The sequence below is a fragment of the Anas platyrhynchos genome, chromosome 10, assembly GCF_047663525.1.
Source record: "Anas platyrhynchos isolate ZD024472 breed Pekin duck chromosome 10, IASCAAS_PekinDuck_T2T, whole genome shotgun sequence".
In the NCBI taxonomy this organism is placed as follows: domain Eukaryota; kingdom Metazoa; phylum Chordata; class Aves; order Anseriformes; family Anatidae; genus Anas; species Anas platyrhynchos.
Genome location: NC_092596.1, coordinates 18,311,330 through 18,326,019, shown reverse-complemented (window position 1 = coordinate 18,326,019; position 14,690 = coordinate 18,311,330). Strand labels below are relative to the sequence as shown.

Below are 14,690 nucleotides of genomic sequence, written 5' to 3'. Positions count from 1 at the left end.
CAACCAATCCGTCAACTTGAGTTAATAATTTACTTTATTATAAAAATTGGAACTGGACACAGCTGTGGAGGACTGAAGCAGAGAAAAGAAAAGAAAGCCTCCTTAGCAGATAACCTATTTTCCTCTGTACACGAAATGCCCCTTGTTCTGCTGGGACTTGTTTCCCCACTGCTGGAACTCCATCAGTGGCCATTAAACTCCTGATCAAGGCACATTCCACTGCAGGGCATTTGGAAATTAAATGCTCAAGGAATTAGAGGAAGATGGTCTTCTCCCGTACTTAATTTTCCTGTGTATTATTAGTAGCTGCCTCTGCACTGCTAATGCCCTACTCCCACTGTGTAGGCATGAGCTGGCAAGGTCATTTATTTTTGAACGTGTTTACTGGAAAAATGCAGTTGCATCTGAATGATTGTTTTGGGAAAAATAAAAATCTTTGGATGAGTCATAAGAGAAGAAAAAAGGTCATTTGAGAAGATTTCAGTAAGAGAAGAAATTGATAAAGAATATGGAAATGCATTCTAATTAGAATGAAAAGTTTGAAGACTGCACCCTGTAGTGAAATTAGTGTCTGCAGCAGACAATGCTCCTCATTAACAAACCGGGACCTCACTTTTATTACACTTAAACCAAGATTCTTCACTGTGTCCTACCACTTAAAAATATGCATCAGTGACCACAATGCTCATGCCAGTGGTTATTCTTAACCCTCTGCATTCATGAGCAGGTTGAAACTTTGAAAGAAGCACAAGTTGGAAGAGAGATGCCACAGAGATATGGAGTATGTTATGCTGAAATTGAATCTTCCTTTGAATGGTGGAAGAATAATAAGAACCCTGCCTACTGAATCATGTTAAACTGCAGCATTTATTTATTTTTAGTACAGTTTTATCTGGTGACAATGTAGTCATTATAGCCTTTTGTTGTTAAGGTGTGTGCATACTTCTATTTGAAAACCTTTGCATAAAAAATGCATGAACAGTAAAGCTTTTAAAACCAACCTACTCCAATCACAGTTCCAGTTCCCCCCAAATTTTGATATTTTTTCATGACTATAGGTCATTTTATAGGAAGTAGAGAGAGCAAAGAAGAAAAAAAAAAAAAAAAAAAAAAAAAGGAATGAGCAGACTTTCCAAGAAATAGAAATTAGAAGTATTTTCTTTAATAAGATCTTGCTTCGAGATGCAGCTGAGAGATTGCTGGCAGGAATTGTGGTCCTTTTCTTCTCTGCAGCTTCCACCCCTTGTATTTCCCTTCCCTCACCTCGTGCTCCAGGCCCAGCAGATGAGTCAGCCTCAGTCAGGCCAACATGCCCTGGAAGTGGAGAACTGTTTGCAGACAATCCAGGCAGCCCAGGTGATGCAAAACTAAATACAGAACAAACCTGACATGTTCCAAGTCAATGAAATACCTTTTCAGTCCTCCCAAGGAAAAAATCCACCAAAAACCAACTATTTGCACACAGAAAGCTTAAAGAAAAAAAAAATACAAATTGTCATTTTGCAATGGAAAAGAATTTCCCTGAAATAAACCGAGCAGCACTTTATCACTGCATGAAGCCCATGTGCTGAGAAAGCAGAAGCTGGGTCTCCAGCAGCTGAGGCAGCCCCATCAGTCCCAGTGCCTGCCTGTGCCTCTCAGCTCACCTGTCCCTATGCTGCTTGAGACGTGCTGGGAGCCACAGCACCACTCGAGTCACAGGGTGTGCTGGAGTTGGCCACTGCTGGCCTTGCAGAGCTGCTGTGGCATTTTGGCAGGGCTACTCTGTGGGCAGGAGGCTCGATTCCCCCAGTGCACCTGTGTTTCCACCCACCTGCAGCTTGCAGCAAGCACAACATGTCTCTGACAGAGATAAAACCTGACTCGCATATCAAGAGAAGGCTACTTTTATTTACTCCTTTAGTCTCATGAAAGAAAAGGGGGAGCTGAGCGTGTAGATAAAGGTAATAAACAACTCCAAGCTCCAGTAGCATCTGAAATGATTCTGCTGTTTATGGTTTCTTTTGGCTACAAGTAATTCCGTGTCTGTTAAATAGCCAGTGGCGCCTTCCTACTGATAGGACCAAATCCCAGCACAGAGCCATCGCCACAGGCAGGAGGATGACAAACAGGAGGCACAACAGGTACAAGGCAGAAATCCGTCTTAAATTCACTTGACTCGTCTGCTGTTTTATGGGCCTTGTTCTCCTCACTCACACACTTGTATTCCACTGGTGTCAGTACAGCAACTTCAGTGAAGTCCTCCTGTGTAAGAGCACTTCAGACCCTCCAGACACAGAAGAAAAATACTTTTCATGCCATGGCAGAGCCTGACTTCACACACACACACATGCATTCACACACACACACAAACCCCATCCTCACAGCTCCAGGTTTTATTCTTGTTGTGTAGCACCATTATAAGCTATTGGAGTAGATGTTTTTAACCAATTAGTTATTTTCCCTACCTGCTTTGGCAAGGGAGCTGCAAGAAGTTCAGCTGCTGAAGTGCTCTGAGCTCCATGCCACCACCTGGGCTGCACTAGCCTCTGTGGGCAGGATCGGGCTGGGGCAGGTGGGCTCATGCTGTGGGGATGGAGTGGGGGGTGCTGGAGAGCTGCAGCTAATTACAGTCAAAAATCATAACTTTAGACAACTCTAATGTTTGCAGCTGGAAAGACTTAAAAGCTATTTGCTTCTAATCTCCCTCTGACAATCAATGAATTGAACAGTAAATGTTATTAGACTAATTTACTGTTCATCAAGAGTAAGAAATGAATAGAATAATTTACTATTCATACATCCAACTGTGTGACATGTGTACAGATCAGTTTGAAATAAAAAGCAACATTAGGGTTCCAGTTCTCCTTCCATACCTTTTTTTCTAATTTCGATTTATCTCCATTCTCATCTGTCAAGTTGCTCTGGCTCTGCCCCAGTGACAGAATGACCACATCTGTTTGGGTACACATCTGCGTAGAATAATTTGCCACCTACCTAACCAACTCAGCAATTTCCAAAGGGGGGAGCAGTAACAAACTGCACAGCTGTAAAGGAGGCACCTGCTAATTCTAACTGTCCTTTGTGGGAGGCATTTACGTCCAGTTTTGGGGCAGCTTTTGTGAGGATGCTACAGCTGTGCTCCATCTTTCTGCTGAGGAAAGCCTGGTTATTTGGGCATTTGGAGTATACAATGAGGCAATTGGATAAATTGCCCTTTCCAGGCCAGAACTGGGATAGCATTAGACATTTAGAAATGCTGAAGACCTGCATTTCTTACAGAATCTGGCTATATTAATGTGCAGAAAAAACAGACCTATAGCATCTTTGGTTAAATGGTCTCTGTATAATTTGGGTATTAAGGCAAGAATACCAATCACTCTCTGGATGCCACAGACCTGAGCACAAGGAAAGCACATGGAAAACTGTGGTCTAAAATGACTGAAACTGAGGTTCTCAGTGGAGTTCATCTGGCTGGATGGCATGAATGCTGTTCTTCTCAGTGATGGTTTTGTGGGTTAAAATTCTTGGCTTCCTGGCTCCTGTAAGAGGTGTGGCAGCCCTGGTGGCTTTATCTCCCTACCCAGCACAGCACCAATGTCCTGCATATTAACTCCTCTTAGCTAAACTCACTTTTTTCTGCAAGTTGCACCAAAAAGAAGCAGTTTTTCACTTCAGAGGAAATAGCTGGTAAGTGCACACAGATAACTTCTCACTTCAGCTGCATAGGCTTTCCAGCACCTCAAGAGATCCCACAGTTTTTGTTTTGATAAACAAGATGCCATCCACCATCTGCCATCTCCCATTGCCTCTGTCAGGAAGTGCAGTTTGGAGAATTCTTCCAACTGGAAGAGCCTCAGCTGTCTCTGCACTTCAACACTATCGTTTCTTGTAATCTTTAAAGATCTGTCCACAAGCTCTGAAATGTTAGTATTGAAAAGCAAATCAGAGGGGAAAAAAAAAAAAAAAAAAAAAAAAAAAAAAAAAAAAACCTTGAAGATTTAGGGTAGATTTTGATTTTAAAACTAGAAAAAAATACCAGCAACAAAGCAGAAAGTACAGTTTTATCTTTTTTTTCCCCAGTTCTGAGCTGCATGCTTTTTAACTAGGCCTGACAGTCAGGCTCACTTTTGTCCTTCTCACACAACAGCACCAGTCAGAGAGATCCCACCAGCCAAATGCCACTTCAAATCTCCCAAGCAACCCTTTTTTCAGAATGTCTCCTTTCATACATATGAAATGTAAGAAGAACTCAGGAAGTTCCTCAGATGAAAGCTTTCCTTCCAAGTTGTCACCTTTGAAGAAGAGCCCCAGTGCCAGATGTTCCAGTGGAATTTGCCATTTTTGTGACTAGCAATAGGGATGGAATGCAATTTCACAGCCACACTTCATCTGGAGCATGCCACATAGAGCTTGGGTTCATCTGGGGCCATGCATCTTGCAGGACCATTCACACAGCTGACCCCCATGTAGGCAATTTGCAGACTCTGAGCCAGGTGAGATTATTTGCAGTATAGATTCAGCTGGTGGCAGCACAATTGTTATGAGAGTGCCATTACTGTTACAGTGTTAACACGAAATTGTGCCAAAGGCTGGCTGTGATCACACAAATAGTTCATGGAGGAACATGGAGATTATGATTACCTAGTACTGTAGTGGAGAAGACACCTGAGAAAAGGTGCTCATGCCCATGGGTTAGAGCACATGCTGCCAGCAGGGGCACGAGGGCCAGGTGCAGCTCCTGCCCCAGAAGGCAGAAATGTTGGACTGCAGAGCTGATGGCTGACTGAGCTGCAGCCAGCTCCGATCTCTGCTATGCAATGTTTAAAAAATAGAATCAACACATCAAATGATGTGTCATGTAAGTTTTCCATGTCAAGGAAAATAGCCCGAGGCCCTTCCTCCCACATTTGCTGCTACAGCAGCCAGACAACCTGGCCCTCAAATTTATTCTGGTCTTTAATCAGGCAAAATCCCTGTGATCTCTGAGGTTGGGCTTCATGGTTTTGGAAAGAGATTATATGGTTTACTAGAAGGAAGGCACTTGCCCACTGTTTTGAGGTCTGCGGTCACTGTGAGAGTCACGCTCATTGTGCACCACCTGCTGAAAAAATGGAAATGCTCTCATTTGTCCCAGTCATCTCTCTGCAATAAATATCCAGCGTAGCTGCTTCAGAGCCGTTACTCATGCTATGTTTCCTTCTGTGTAAATAAAAGTAGATGCAATCTAGCACCCAGATGACCCCAAGTTCTGTTTTCTAGTGCTAGTTTGCTTTATTTTTTCTGCATACTGTGCTGAAGTTTACCTTTCTCCATGGTTATGCTGCCCCAAGAACAAAGGTGGTCCTCCACAGACTGGGCACAGTGAGGCTGTGCAGGGAAAGTGGACACGGTGATACTGCCCCTCCATGCACAGATCATACTTCCTTCCCTTTGCATCTCAGGTAGCTATCTCACAAATTTCCTTTGACTCGGGGCATAGTGAGCCATTGGTTTTGCCTTTAGGCAAATGTGTGTTAGCTGACATAGGCTGTGGTCACTGCCATCTCGAGGCAGAGTAGGACCATCACAGTGCTCACAAATGTTCCCATTTCAGATTCACGGGACTCTGAGCCATGCAGGTCTCTTACAGGAACACACCTTCCAGGAGACATAAACCCAGATAAGAGGTTAGGTTTAAAAATGAAATCCTAAACAGGATTTTAGACCAATGTGCAATTTCACTAGTGGGCAATATGGTTTTCTTGTATATATAATAAACCTCAGTAATCAGAATTGCTGTGAGCTGCCACAATGCATACTCTCCTGTGGTGCAACCCTGGTCGCTCTCACTGATGTGTGCTATTTCTGAACTAAAGCATAAGGTTTATCATCCCTGCTGTTCTACCCTGCAAGCAGGAGTAAAAAAGGTCGACTACTGTGTTCAGGCAGCATCAAATTACTGTAAAACAAGTGAGATACTGCAGCGATATATGGTGAATCTCAGCATCTTCAGTTCTCTTTCAGGCTTGCATTATGAATGGGTCACAAACTGTTGCATTCGTAGCAGAATTATAAGCCATCAACTGACCCAGCCCTTCCAAATTAATATTCAGTAAGGATTTGCAAATTAAACCATTTTGTACCTGGGCGTGCCATGGAGTACCTGGAGTGTTTTGTCTGAGCTGTGTAACGGTGAGTTCAGTCTCATAGACCAATTTACAGGCTGATGTAGGGCTTCATATGATAAAAAAAGATGACAGAAAGCAGAGGGTAAAAGTGTTACACTGAACTCTGGGCTCAATGTAAGAGAGGAATTAGGTACTTCTGATCAGGTTTTTTTTTAGTCTCTCAAATTCAATTGGGAGTTACTCTGTGTCACCCAAACCTGGTCATTCAAAGTCACTAAGGTCTGCCTTTCTTTGTCCTCACTGCTCGCTGATGGGCATGCCCCAGGCTGCTAATTCAACCAGGCAGTGCTACCTTCATCAGCAAGAACCAGCTCAGGTAACACAAGACCAATATCAGCCCTTCTTCTGTCAGAGAGGACACGAACCTTTATCTTCTCAAGCTGAAAGAGAGCGACTCAATAGATCTGCATCTATAGACTGCAACGCTCTTTTCATCCATCTGTCGAAATGTGTGTACCTGACTGCTTCGGCAGCCACAGATACAGCACTCAGCACAACAGCTGAATCACTTGGGGTTTTGGTCTGTTTTTAATTACTTCCACTGAAATTCAGGCAGCACCAATGATGGGGAGGTGCACCCCACTGGCTCTCTCACCTTTTAGAGGGTGCAAAGGGAATCAGGGAGCTGGCATTCCAAGTCAAGGGTGAGGTGAGAGACACGATGCTGCAAGTTGCATCAGCAAGTTGGTATGGGAGTAAATTAAAGAGTAGGAGCATGGGCTTGTAGCAGCAGGAGAGATGAGGGATTTAAGAGGTGATGGATAAATGCACCTCCTGTTAACCTGCACCTTTTAAGTACCATCCAACCACCCAGCAGAATCCACACTGATGTTGTGGTGCTGTGAAATGCTGTTAGTCCCAATCAGCTGGCAACCCCACAGGTGCCACCAGCCCTGACCTGTGCAAATCGCGGCTTCTGCCGCTCGCAGGCTGATGGAGGTGCCACGAGGAGGAGCAGCGTGCTTCATCTGGCAGGGGCTGGTGGCAAATTGTAAAAGCTCTTCCCATAGAGAGAAAGAAGCTAATTTCTTACTAATTATTTGCCAAACAGCATGTAATTAAATAGTGCAGAACTGTCGACAATGCATCTTTGGGTCTTTAGGCCATATATTTTTCTCTTCGTGGCACACTCCTCCAGTGCTTCAAGGCTACTACACACTGCAGAGCAGCGAAGGAACAGAGTGATAATTGAACAATTAACAAATGATGTCATAAAACAATGTACTTAAAATAAAATGCATAATTAAAATAACTGAACCACAAAAAAGATGCAGCAGCATACAGAAAAAGCACACACACACACACACACAAAAAAAATCCCTGAGAATAAGCCCCATGTAGGAACTGAAATATGCCATTTAAAGGAAAAAAAATAGCACCAGAGTGGTTAAGCAAAAATGTGGAATAAACTAGCAAGCAAGAATGATTTGCAAAAACTATAATAATGTTGCAAAAGAACTATTCTCTGTAGTTAACAAGTTTGGACCATAAAACAGTCCTTTGGTGACTCCCTGCATCATTATTTGCTACCAAGGCACTGCATTGATGGGCTCATTGGGATCCAGGGATCCAGCGTTAGATCAGTAAGCAGGAAAGCAGAGGTCCCACTGGATTTCCTGCCTGGAGAGCTGTTAGGATCCATGCTAGTTCTTTAAAGAGCAGAGCTGTGTACAGAGCTGCACTCAAAATGACCGTGTTAGGAATATAACTACTTCTGCTACAATTGAGACATTTGCAGGGGAAAAAAAAAAAAAAAAAAAAAAAAAAAAAAGGAAAGTCAAAAGAAAAAAAAATGCGCGCTTGCTTGACTGAGGCTCATTCTAACAAATGCAGTTTTTGAAGAGCTCTGCATGCTGCCTGTGTCTCTGCTCTTGGGAAGGCCGGAGAGGGGACTAAACTGCTGCCGCCTCCGCAAGGACAGACTCCAGCTGCGGCCAGCCCAGCCGGCTGTCGCTGCTGCGGGCACCCTGCACAGAGCCAGAGGGTGTCACCAGGTGCACCCACCTGCATTCACAGTCATTCACAGCACTCAGAGCCCTTTATTCTGGTTTCTCTGCTTTCATTTGGCACTTTTTTCTTTTTCTTTCTCTTTTTTTTTTTTTTTTTTTTTTTTTTTTTTAACTTGATACACTAGAAGAGATTTTAAACCATGAGGCAGACGTGCTTTCCAAGAATAATTGCTCTTTGGCTGCTGCACAGGAGCTCTGCTCATGCATTTCTGGGAGATACTTGCAGACTGCTAACTGCTCTGGAAGCCTTTCAGCCTTTGCTGCCTGCAAATGGCATTATTAGTCACTAATAGCCTCAGCTCACCATGTTGTCTTTTGGTTAGTTAGCAGCTATTCTGCAAGTCAGAGACAGGGAAAGAGACACATATGTTTAAGCAGGAGCCAACTTCTGATCTGTAAAAAAAAACCTGGAGGGTTTTCTTAGATCAATCCTACCATTAGCTGAGAAGCAATGGTGAGGGAAATGTGTCAGCACGGGGTGGGGGTGTCCACGCCACCTCCCAGCTGCTGTTTCTGGGACTGGTTCCTGGAGAGGACCCAGAGGATGTTCTTGCAGGCTCTCTGGCCATGGCACGGCTGCTGACACAGGGCTGTGGAACAGGAGGAACAGGGGTTTCATGGTGGTAAAAGGAGTGGGGGAAACTTGATGTGGTGCTTGGACTCAAAAATCCATGGCACCAAATTTCCAGATCTAAATGGCTACAACTATCAGAGCAGTTAAATGACATATATATACATCTTATTAAAAGTCAAGGGGACTTAATAACAAAATCCTCGGTGTTTTGTTGTTCTTTTCTAAAGGTTAGGTATTGTGTTTGTTGTTTTTTGTTGTTGTTGTTTCATTAAGGTTACTTGCTCACCTGTTTGTTCCTTTTTGGATATTGTAGGATTCTGTTATTTACTGCTCAAGCAATTCCAAGAAGTGCTCTACTGACATTTCACGGTATTTAGTATTGACCAAACACTACATGATAAATCTTTATAATACTCCAGAGAGACCATCAAGGGAGCAGTTACAAATATATACATTGCAGCGTATTGTGTTCTGGGTTAAATGAAATATAAAATCACATCACCATCCTGGGTACTAACTGCTCTATCAGTATTCCATCTCACTCCAGCTGCAGGTATGGCGGTTGCCATTAAGACGTCAACATTTGTCGATTGCCGTGGATGGTAACTGATGGATTGCTCTTTCCCACAGTACGTGGGAAAGAAAATGTGAACCGTGGCAACGTTGGTATCTTGCACCATCCACAGCTCAAACTTTGTGGGCAGCGAGAAGCACCTATACAGAGAGAAAGATGGACAAGCTGGTACTGGCAGTGGCCACACGGTGCTGTCCTGTGTGCTGCGCTGCTGCATTTCCCGCTTCAGGAGATGGAGCATTTCCAGGCCTTCAGAAAGTTCTGGATTAGTTTTGAGCTTTGGGTAATTTATAGCCAAGTTGATTTCACCATCATTAGCTTTTATACGTTCAAACAGGGTTTAATTTTGTTTGGAAGATGCAGACGTGTGTACAGCTAGATAATGCCCTGTTTATTTTACTGACTAATTCATCACTTAAAGTACAGGACTATAGGTTGAGAGACCAAGACTTATGCAGACTCTCATACTCCTAAATCAAACCAATAAAAGTTAAATTCACACTGTTTGCAAGCACTTTATGCAGATGGAAAATGTCACCTTGTCTGAAATACTTTATGGCACAATGCAGAAGCAAAAAGAAATCCCACAGTGAGAGATTAAAAAGCTTCACTAATGCTTAGCTGGGAGGCACGCGGTTCTGCGCTGCCTCCTCCCTGTGTGACGGGGAGGTTTTCCTGTGAAGCAGCATCCCCTCGGGCGATGCTCTGTGCACAAGCCCACCATGGTGCCTCAAGCCCTGTCCCTCCTCCCCCAAAAAAACAACTGGGCTGTTCAACTGGGGCCCTGTGTGCTTCCCCTGGGGTGGGCAACTGCCATGGGGAGAGTAAGGTGGTGGCTCTGTGGGATCCCACGAACCCTGGTGCTGTGACACCCGCTTGGGCACGATCCAGCCCATCTTGTGCCTATTTATGCAGCTCTGTCAGGCTCAGCAGTCACAAGATGCTGGGCCTGCTGCATTGGTTGAGGCTGGTGTCCCGGGCTGGGGCTGCACTTTGTCTCGTGGTTCATGAGACCAAGGTGTGGAGAAGACTCTGAAGCTGATGGTTATGCCATGTAAGCTTAGTTTTCAGGGGTCTTCTAGCCATTTCTGTGCTGTCTCCTGCTACCTGAGATAGAGCCAAGACAGTGCTGCAAACATAGAAGGAAACTAACTTTTTAAAAAGCGGCTTTAATATTCCATACAGGACACATCCCAACAGAAAGCACTGGGGAGCTGTGGGACAAGCTGCTGCAGGGGGCTGGCCACAGCCAGAGCCCTGGCTCCGGGCTGCTAGCTGGGCACAGGTCAAACATGGAGCCACCAGGAATCAGCGTGCCGAGACCCATGGAGCTGTGTGGAGCTGTGCTTAAAAGCAAAACCAACAGTCTCAAAAGCCTGATTCCCAGGCAACTCCTTCCCTCCGACATTGGGGGGAGATGCCACCCATCAGGCACAGCTGAAAGATCAGGAGCCAGCCTGGTTTCTGCTGCAAACTTTACAAAGCTTTCCTACAATGTTTTCATCCCTCTCCCTTCCGAAAGACAAAGGGGTGCCTCGCTCCCCCTGCTCCAGCGGCTCTGCCGACTGCGGACGGAACATTAAATGCTCTGAAAGCATTTTTACAGTGGGGAAGCAGAGACTCTGCAAACAGCTAATGGGTGTATTTCAATTCCCTATTAATTGCATATTTATTACTCAGCTGCTGCAAGGAAACGTCATGTTAGGTTGATTAAAGCTTTGCAAGCTGTACAGTAAATATTTTAAACAAAAAAGGTTTTGATCTCAGTTGCTGTAGGGAAGGGTGGGGGAAAGCTGCCATTAGAGTTGCTATAATTAGCAGGCTCCATTACAGACAGTGTTTCCCACAGGCTCTGCAACATGCTTCGTGTGTGTCTGTCTGCATGTATTTAGGCAGAATATCATTTTATGTATATGTATATATATAAATCGTATATATTTTTATATTTTTATATTGTGTGAGGAAAAGAGAAAGCCTATGTTGCTATCTTGTGTCTTGTTAACATGCAAGATGAAAGACATATTCAAAACGGAGAAAAGAGGAGTTACGTGTACTGATGGGAGTTTGGGGGTAGATGACCAGCCCGCAAGCCCTAGCTGCCCACATAACGTGTGTCTGATTAATTAAGCCCTTGCCTGTACACGCTTCTGTTACTAAACGCCAAGTCTCTGCACATATGCTTGTGGTCTCCCTTGCTTCATGGTGTCAGTCAGGGACCGCACACGCAGGCAGATCACACTGGGCAAGCCTTTGTGAACGTCACCCGGATGCGGGGTAGCGATGACCAGCCACAGAAATGCCAAGCTTTCTCTCCTGCCCATCTGCGTGATGCTGTCAACATATCACAACAGCAGTGATACAAGAGAAAAAGCAGCCCGTATTTCTGGCACACTGCATCATCTTCATCGCTCACCGCCAGCCCCCACTTACCTCCTGCACAAGAGGCTGCAAAACCCCCAGGCAATGGCACATCTCCAGGTGCGATGTGTGGCCAGCAGTTTTGTTCTTTGCTCACCCCTGTGGTGCTGAGGCTCCGGTGCTGGCCCCAGCATTGCTCCCTCAGCCTGCCAGCACAGGACCATGTCTCCTCTCCCCTGCTCCTTGTGCTTTTCTCTTCTTGACATTTGACATGAATTAGAGGAGACATCAGTCATGCCCGGCCCAATAACCGTGGATACCTGCCACGGGACAGGAGAAGCTAAAGTGATGCTAGTGCAGGACAGACAGCTCTAACTATTGAGCCTGGGGATGTGCAGCTCCGAGGAGGCAAAGACACACCAGAGGGGTGTTGCTGGTGGGGATCAAACTGCCCAAACTCAGCCCCAGGGCTGGAAGACCAGCTCTGACACAAACCAGTGCTGAGTGGCATTTTTTGGCTGAAAGGATAAAATCCCTTAAGGGTCCATACACCCTTCAGGGCACAAATGCACAACTGTCTTCGAATCTGCTTGCTGTAATCCCCAAACCAGATAGCAGCGGCTCCCAAATGCAGGAATGGGAGGTGCAGGGGTCTCTGACTCTATGCTCAGGCAAGCCTTTAGCTTTTAGGTTGAGTTAACAAGTTCTTGGTCATAAAATGCAGGCCAGCAAATACAGAGTAATTTACTTTTTTGTGTAGCCCTTAGAGCAGTCATGGTGCTCTGTATTCCCAAGTTGTTGCCCCAGAGTTTGTAGCTGCTATAGGCAAACCAATGGGCAATTTTCAGGAGCAAAATCTGTTGTTGTCAAGTCTTAGGAGTTTATTAAGCTGCAATATTTGGCTTGGCTCATTTCCTACAGCGGCTCCCTCTTGGAGCTGTGTGATTGCAAGGGATGCAGCAGTTATTAACAGTAAAACAAGTTTCAATCTCTTATGACTGCACATGAAGGCTCAGAACTGTGAACCTTCAAAGGCACAAAATACAGAAGGCAAAACCAGAAATTATTCAGAATTTATTTTTTCAAGTAGGTTTTTGAAACCCGTTTCAAAATTCAAGGGACCTCATGTCTGATTTTTGAAACAAACGTTAGCAATGCTCAAACTAAATGAGCCATATTTACATCTCACTGATTTCTGTGAATGAAAGGGTGGCAGCGAGGTGGGGGGACACGACTGCGTTTGGCAAGTCCCAGTGCAGAGAAAAGAAATTAAATAAACAAAGCAGGAGCAGAGTACTTTCAAAAAGAATCAAACAGCATGGACCATTAATGTTTCAAGAGATAGGAGCTGTATGTGAGCCAACCATCCCCAAGATATTTATTCCCTATCTTTAAAATAGGGAATTGCATTAGAACAGGTAGAATCTTTCAAAGCAGGGAAAATTTTTAAGGGCACTCACTACCCTTTAAAAAAGACTTCAAAAACCATCTCCAGCATTGAGCTGAATAAGTTGGAGAGATTTGTAGGTTATAGCAAGGGAGAGTGATGGGAATACATGTGGATCAAGCTGGTTACTGCAGTAAACAAACCTCCCCCAAACTAGCAGTGAGTGCTCCAGCTCAAGAATGAATGGCCTCTTATCTAGAAATAGGTATTAAAGTAAGCCAAGAAGCTGGGTAAACACCAGCCAACAGCTATAAACTATTGTTAGGGAAAGGTGAAAGCCAACTAGCCTTGGCCACTGGGTTGGTGAGGAAGAACATAGCTAGACACTCAGTTCTTCATAGACTGAGATGTAGCCTTGAGGAAGCTAACCCCTGAAGGCTTTGAAATTAAAAATGATGAAAAAGAAGAAGTTTTCATTACAAAGGAGGACAGCATAACACAGCTATAGAGGCAGAGCTTCAAACAGTGCTGCTTTAAATCTGTGACAAAGCCAGCAACTGCACGGGAAGAAAGCAAATCCACGCTTCTATTCATCCTGTACCATCAAGGGCAACATGCAGCTCAGCTTTCTGTGCATCCCGGCCGGTTTGTGAGAATGAACTATTTTATCTCAAGGAAAGAGACATTATCATTAATTGACTTGCATAGTGCTTTACACTAATAGCCGGGTGCTGTAAAACAGAGATACTGTAATCATGCCAAGAGTTTGAAAATTAGCAAAAGTAGCTGGGCTTTATTCCCCCTTCCCCCAAAATGTACATGCTCCACCTGGCAGGTGGTGGGCAGGCATCATCCCAGGGTCTTCGCAGCCCACCCAGCTGCAGCCAGCGCCGTGTGCCTTGCACACCTGGAGCTGCATCCCAATAAGCCTCTGGCCCAGTTGGGTGCCCATAGCTGGCAGAAGGGTTGGAGGGGGGTCTTTTGCATAAGCCCAGCACTGTTTAATGGAACTGCTTGCACCTTGTGTGCTGTCAGGGACACCTTTCCTATCCTTCCTGAAGGCCAATGTGTTCCCAGACAGCATGAAGGGTCCTTAATATAATATAAGATCAGGTCCAGAACACTCCATTACCAATGAGATACTTAACTAATGTTCTGCTTGTAGCAGGAGGTCACGGGAGATTTATCTGAAGAGATGCACATAGAAAGACTTAGCAGACAAGCCATTTCACAACCTCTAATACCCTCACCTTCTTAGTTGCTCAGCTGAAATGCCTTAAGGGATGCATTTTACAGGAGCTCAAAAGTGAACTGGAAACTGCTTAGATCACACAACTTATGCATTTTAAATAGCAGTGTAAAATACTGTGCTTTACAAAGGTTCACTGTTGTACCAAGTGATATAGACGTGCTTTGAGCACTGGTGCTGGAAAAGTTGCAGGAAGTACAACAGAAATATAACACATACAGCAAAACAAATCTGTGACTTACTGAAGTTTATGATTAAAATTTAAAGACTGTTCAAGTTTTATTCCCCATAGCTGCTACTCCCCGGACAAGAAGAGACAGAGAGAGACTGACCTTGAATAATTAAGCCAGTCTGTGGCACTAGATCAATTGCTGGTATTGGCAGAACTCC

The 14,690-nt window shown here is 44.5% G+C and overlaps 1 long non-coding RNA gene across 1 annotated transcript in view; it reads right to left on the bottom strand.

Moving 5' to 3' along the window:
- Window positions 1–9,080: 9,080 nt before the first annotated feature.
- Window positions 9,081–14,690, bottom strand: part of LOC106016317 (uncharacterized) — a 54,716-nt gene continuing 49,106 nt past the window's right edge. The window contains exon 5 of the long non-coding RNA XR_005268266.2: window positions 9,081–9,446. This is a non-coding gene — a long non-coding RNA (uncharacterized lncRNA). The remainder of the gene's footprint in view (window positions 9,447–14,690) is intronic.